The sequence below is a fragment of the Leptonotus elevatus genome, chromosome 1 (genome assembly GCF_054856555.1).
Source record: "Leptonotus elevatus isolate MCC_2025b chromosome 1, RoL_Lele_1.0, whole genome shotgun sequence".
In the NCBI taxonomy this organism is placed as follows: domain Eukaryota; kingdom Metazoa; phylum Chordata; class Actinopteri; order Syngnathiformes; family Syngnathidae; genus Leptonotus; species Leptonotus elevatus.
The window spans coordinates 44,091,916-44,097,915 of record NC_141239.1 but is presented as its reverse complement, the minus strand read 5'-3'; positions in this window follow the sequence as shown (position 1 = coordinate 44,097,915).

Here is a 6,000-nt window from a genome sequence, read left to right as displayed (position 1 = left end):
CAGTAGTGACATGAAAGAAAATGTAAGAAATGTTTCTTTTTTTTTTTGTTTCAATTCAATAGACATTGAGATGCTCCTTCTGGTCCGCAAGCTTTGGCCACCTTGAGGTGGTATAAAACTCAAAACGAAAGGTCTTGTTCCTGGCTCCATTTTCCATGACAGTTGAAAAATGAATGTCTTTTTGTTTTGTTTTCACACCAAATCCCACAACAACGGAGCGTTGTAGTGTGTAATGACCACTACATCCCGGGTGGCTCTATACACTGTAATTAATGTGCTCCGTTAACAAACGACACTCTGAGGGATGGTTCCCTTCTCATTCACCCCAACCCCCATTTTTAATTCAATCTTTATTTCTATTTATTTTTGTGCTCATGGCAGCAGAAGCATTGATACAACGCGATTTGGGTGTCAGTGGAAAGAAAAACTGCGTCATTAAGCGAGGTGAGAAAAATCATGCGTATTGTACAGAAGAATGTACACAGACTCAATTAAAAAAAAAAAGAATAAATGATGTTTTTTTCAGAATATCAACAAAAATGTTGGAGGAGCTTACCTGGGGTGACACAGATTTCTGATGGAGCTATAATATATATTACTTGTAATTCATGATGAATGTATTTAATTTGATTTTTATTATGAAAATTGCACACATTTTTCTTTTAACCATAATCTTTTATTCATTTTATTTGTGTTTATTTTATATATGTACCGTAATGAAATGTTATATTAATTTTTACATTAGTACATTTTTAAAGGACATTTTCTTATTCATGAAACTTATTTTATTTAATATTTTACTTAAACATTTGTGACTATGTACGTATTTAATTTATATAATCGTGAAAATTTATTTTTATTTTTCTCAGGTCATTTTTTTTATTTTATAAATATAAATAATTTAAACATAAGCATTTATAGATTAGATTTTTATTCATATATAATTGCATTTATTTTGTATAAACCTTTATTTATATTTTGTGATTTTGTATTTTGTAATATTGATATTAATTTAATTGTGTACAATTTATATATTGCGCATATCATTGTTTTTATTTTAAATTTTATTCATGTAATTTGTACCCAAATATTGCACACATTTTTTGATTACCTTTTCCTCCATATAATTATATTTATTTTATATAATCTCATAAAAAAAAGTGTGGTTTATGCATTTTATTCTATTTAATAAAATACATAATAGAATCCCATTATGCAGAATATGATTGTGCTCAATTAACTTATATTTTTTCTAAATTAGCATTTATATGATTTTTAAAAAAAAATGTATAAATGTAAATAAAAAGTCACAGTTTTACTCATAACGTAAATTATTTTTATAATGTATGTGTAATTATTTTATTTACTGTATATAAATGCAGACATTAGAATTTTGATTTCATTTAATGTTAATTAAATTAATTACCATTATTTATTTTACATTTTCTAAACAAAAAAAAATACTCACATTTTCACGTTACTTTATTACACATGCACTACAAAATTAGTTTTGTATTAATTTCTATTTATTTTAATTAACTATAATTTCTCTAATTCTAATTTAGGGGGTTTGGTAGGTTACTCTGTAGTTTTGTTTCAAAATCAAGCAAAGTGCGTGTCTTCGGAATAAATATGAAAGTGTAATTACAATATTTTACATTCTAGTTTGATAAATCATTTACATTTTATTTATTCTATTCCATTGTCTTTAAATTTTCCATTTCACATACAAATCAGTATTAACAGTCAACACAGCTCATTAAGGAAAATTTCCCAAAAGTTCAGGTGGCACTGTCTTGATACGTACATGACGTCATCGTACCACACGACATTTCCGCCAGCACTGAAGGCTCAGTAAGCGTCCTTCTTACTTTATGGCCGTCAAAATGTCTCGGCTATGCGTTATGTGCTCACGTGGGCCAGCAATAATTGAAATGTCAAGCGGCCCCCGTATTTGTGGAGCCGTACTGTCCGCAATATGAATAATATCTGCAGAGATACAACTCAATCATGTGAGTCATGGCTTGGCCCGAGGGGGGGGGGGGGGGGGGGGTCTTAGAGGGAAGGGGAAGGGGTGGTAAGGGGGAGGGAGTAAGTGGACCTGCTAGTTCAGCTGCCCTCCAGTCAACCTTCCCCGCATGGCTATGAATAATGCATTCATACGTCAGATGAGTTTTGGGGTGAGACGCTTAATAGGGCTTCAACTCAACAATTTGGCCATTTTGGCCTTGGAGACAATCGAGTCGTTTCAGCTACGCACCGTGATGGGAATGTTGGGAATGCTGGGAATGGATGCCATCTGGGCCAGAGGAGACCAAATAAAATATTCTTGCTGCCCTGCCGGAGTGCGTGCTTGTTTGTCCACCTAAAGCGAGTTACACGACAATCAGGCTACGTTTGAGTATTTTTCCCTCCCTTATGGTGAAAATTAGCAAAAGGCCCCAAAACATATTTTTACGCTTGCATAACAATTAAGAATGTTCAAAACAAAAAATAATATTTCACTTCTTCCTCACTATAGATTAGCGCTTATCGAGTGAAATTGCAAAATGTAGTTTGCTAGCTATGCCTACAGCCCGAAAATGCACATTCCCTTCAGATAGTCAACTGGTGTGGCCAGTTTAGAGTGCCTCGTCGTCAGCTGTGAGCGCACATGCCCCGTAGAACAAGGGAGTGAGAAAGGGAAGGGGGAATTTTCTTTTTAAAAAGTCTGACTTGACAGTCAGCATCAGCATGACGGGACTGTGTGGCGACTCTAGAGCGCCTCATTGTTGGTCATGAGCGCATACATGTCACGGAGAGAAGGTGAAAACAGTGATGCCAACTTGGCAACTTTCTTGCTATAACTGGTGACTTTTGTTGTTGTTGTCAAAACCCACAAATCTAGCGACTTTTTCTGGAGACTCTGTAAATAAATCTTTTGATGAAATTTTCAGTTGCATGAGGCGGGCGATTACGGAAGCGTATTGCTGCCACACTAAGAAAAGAAAAAAACGAGCCATATCACGTTTTAACATGATAAATATGTTAAAACATGTAAAATGATTATTTTGCTGCATATACGGAAAGGCTTTAGTTTGCCGTACGAGTCGACGTGCCACATAAAATTAGGCCCAGGCTTAACGTAAACACGTGGGATCAGGCGATTTCTCTGCCTTTGCGCGACACCACGGGGGTCTAAAAACTTCCACTCAGGATAAATGACGCCACCTCCAGCGGGTCCGACTGATTCTTCCTCCTATACAGTCCCATGCACTTTCAATTCCGTCTGCGAGAACGCAACGCATACTTATTAATACGCCATCAACTGTGCTTAGCAATTGTAAAATCTCGCCATGCCTTAAAGCAAGCATGAAATAGAACTTAATCAAATAATTTTAATGAACTGCGTTATCCATTCTGCAGAGGCGCCGTTCCTCTGCTACTACTGCTTCGAAGTGATTTATCATGTTTTAACGTGATGTGGCTCTCGTTTTGTTTTTCCTCGGTGTGGCAGCAATACGCTTCCGTAGGCGATAACTGCCTGTTCGTGTGACCTCACCTACGCAGGAAAACTCCTTAGAAACGTAGCGGCAGTCATTTCCTGCATGTTGGACCTGAAGGTTTCCACTGACTGCTGACAGGAGACACGAGACGAGGCCCGCTCGGGGGGGAACAGGACGTCCCGTCGTGTCGAGAGGGGCCAGGCCGGGTTTCACCCCGGGGACTCCGACTGCTCCACCAAACTGGATTTCAGAGCTTGCTCGGTTCCGGGAAAGTTGCGCTAATGGCGTCGCCGGTATGAAGAAGCAGAAACCTGAGAAGGGAGGCCAGTGTCGGAGTGACCGCATGGTCGTTTCCCCTGAAGCCTCTGCAAACTATTAGCGGACACAGGACACCAGGAAACTCGATTCCACACACACACATTTTGGGAAAATCTATGACAGCATTGGGGACAAAAGCATAAAGCAGGACTCGTAGTAGAGCTGAAATGGATTTGCATGAATATGGCACTGCCCTTTTGGGATTTTACAGCCATTTTTTTTAACACTCATTTCGAGGCTCTCGGAAGCAATTGGTCAAAGTGACGTTACATTTATTGCTTGCAGTCCGTCCCACACACGAGTTCCTCCACGTGAATGTGCAGAAAGAAGGAAAATAGAGAGGAAAAACAACTCTTCCACCCAAAAATAGCAAGCACGCACGCACACACACAGAGAATGTTTTGACAATATCTCGTAATTGGATGCTGATCAGGTGCCAGACAAGTGGCAGCCAAGGATATGAGAGGAAGGAGCGCAACTGTGGAGACTATTAACATTGAGCAGGCTCTTATGAGGGAAGAGAGTGGAAATGACGAGAGGTAGCTTCAGGAGAATCTTTGTTTTTTCCACTGCGGTGCTTCAAACTCTCAGGAAAGACGACAGCGACAGCAGGTTCAGGAAAATACATTTGAAATTCTGGTAGCGAGCGTGTGCTGTTTCGTTTCGTAGTATTTCTGTGGAGTGCATCAAAGCTTCACTGCTTTTTCTACAGATGTCAATATGCACACACATTTCTGCCCGAACACATACATTAATAGCCTAATTACCATAGATATATAGTATGTTTATGCTTAGTTTGGTCATTTGAAGGAAGAAATTTGGATTCATGAAGAGACTGTAGGTAGCAAAACACTGGAGCACTACAGCTAAGCGGAGACTGCGGAGTACAATAATCTTAGTATTTTAAATCTCCTGTATTCTGAGTGGAATTGCATTCTAACAACAACAATAATAATAATTCTGAATATCATCTGTGTAAGAACACTAGATGGCTTGTGCATGCGGCGAGCCAATGATAAGCAACATCGTCACTGGGCAGCCATCTTGGGACAGGGCCATTACAGTCAAAAGCACTTTGAAATAACTGTAGATTGCTCAACTCTCCCAAATTCTCAACCAATTATCATTTTTGTTGCTGGATGTAATGTTTGCATATGGTCAATCAACATTTCACAGATGTCTATTAGCACCTCCTATTGGTGAAGGTCAGACACTACGGCGAGTTGGCAACTGAGCACTAGTTCCGTACATGTACAAGAAGGAAGGTAGATTTAAAAAAATAAAAATAAAAAAGCCGCTGTGAGCACATCATTGTCGTACAAACAATAAATATCACAGATATTTCACAAAAAATGACACAAACAAATTTGCCACGTTTTTGTTTTTTTTAAATCAGCGCTAAAAAAAACTCTGCTATGTTAAGGGCTGTAAAACGGTCAAGAATTCAGCAAGTTAAAAGGTATTAAAGTAGGTAAACCTGACAATTGACTACATCACAGCATACCAGAGAAGTCCCCTGTCCTAAAATGGCCGACCAGTGACGACGCTGTCATCCCCTTTAATCCTGCTTTTAAACACTAGAGCAAGCAACGGGAGTAAATTGATTTTATAACAGTTTGTTTTATAATGAAGCGTCATTCCATGCCAAATCAGCCAGTGGGTTTAACTAAACATATTTTCATTTAAATGAAACTGAAATTGCTGTATTTGTTAATAGTGATGGCACAACACAAGATTGTAAATTTTAGGTCAATTGGGAGCAGGAATTTGGGAACAAGGACACATTGAAGAACATTAATTGAAGCACATTGAATTGGGTTAAAAGGGGCGTGGCCGCCTTCCTTCAAACCCTTATACCTCAGGAGCTACTGAGTCAAATCCAAATCTGCAATCATTTAGAAGATTGGTGCATATTTTTAGTAACCTTTAGTTTTAGCTGACCTTAAAATTGACCTTGTGGATCACCAAACGTAATCTCTCCCATGTCTAAAAGAAAAGTTTCAGAGAGTTAAGGAGTCAAAGTATCTCTAACATCCGATTTTCATTGACTAGTCATATATTCAATGACTAGCGTTATCTTCAAGCAGAATATCTGTGCCCGCCTGTCATATAATAAGATGTAAGATAATTAAATTTGGGTCCAAATGGAGTCCAATGGCGCGAAAGAGTGCGTGGTAGCTACCTTCCACGCTGTGTA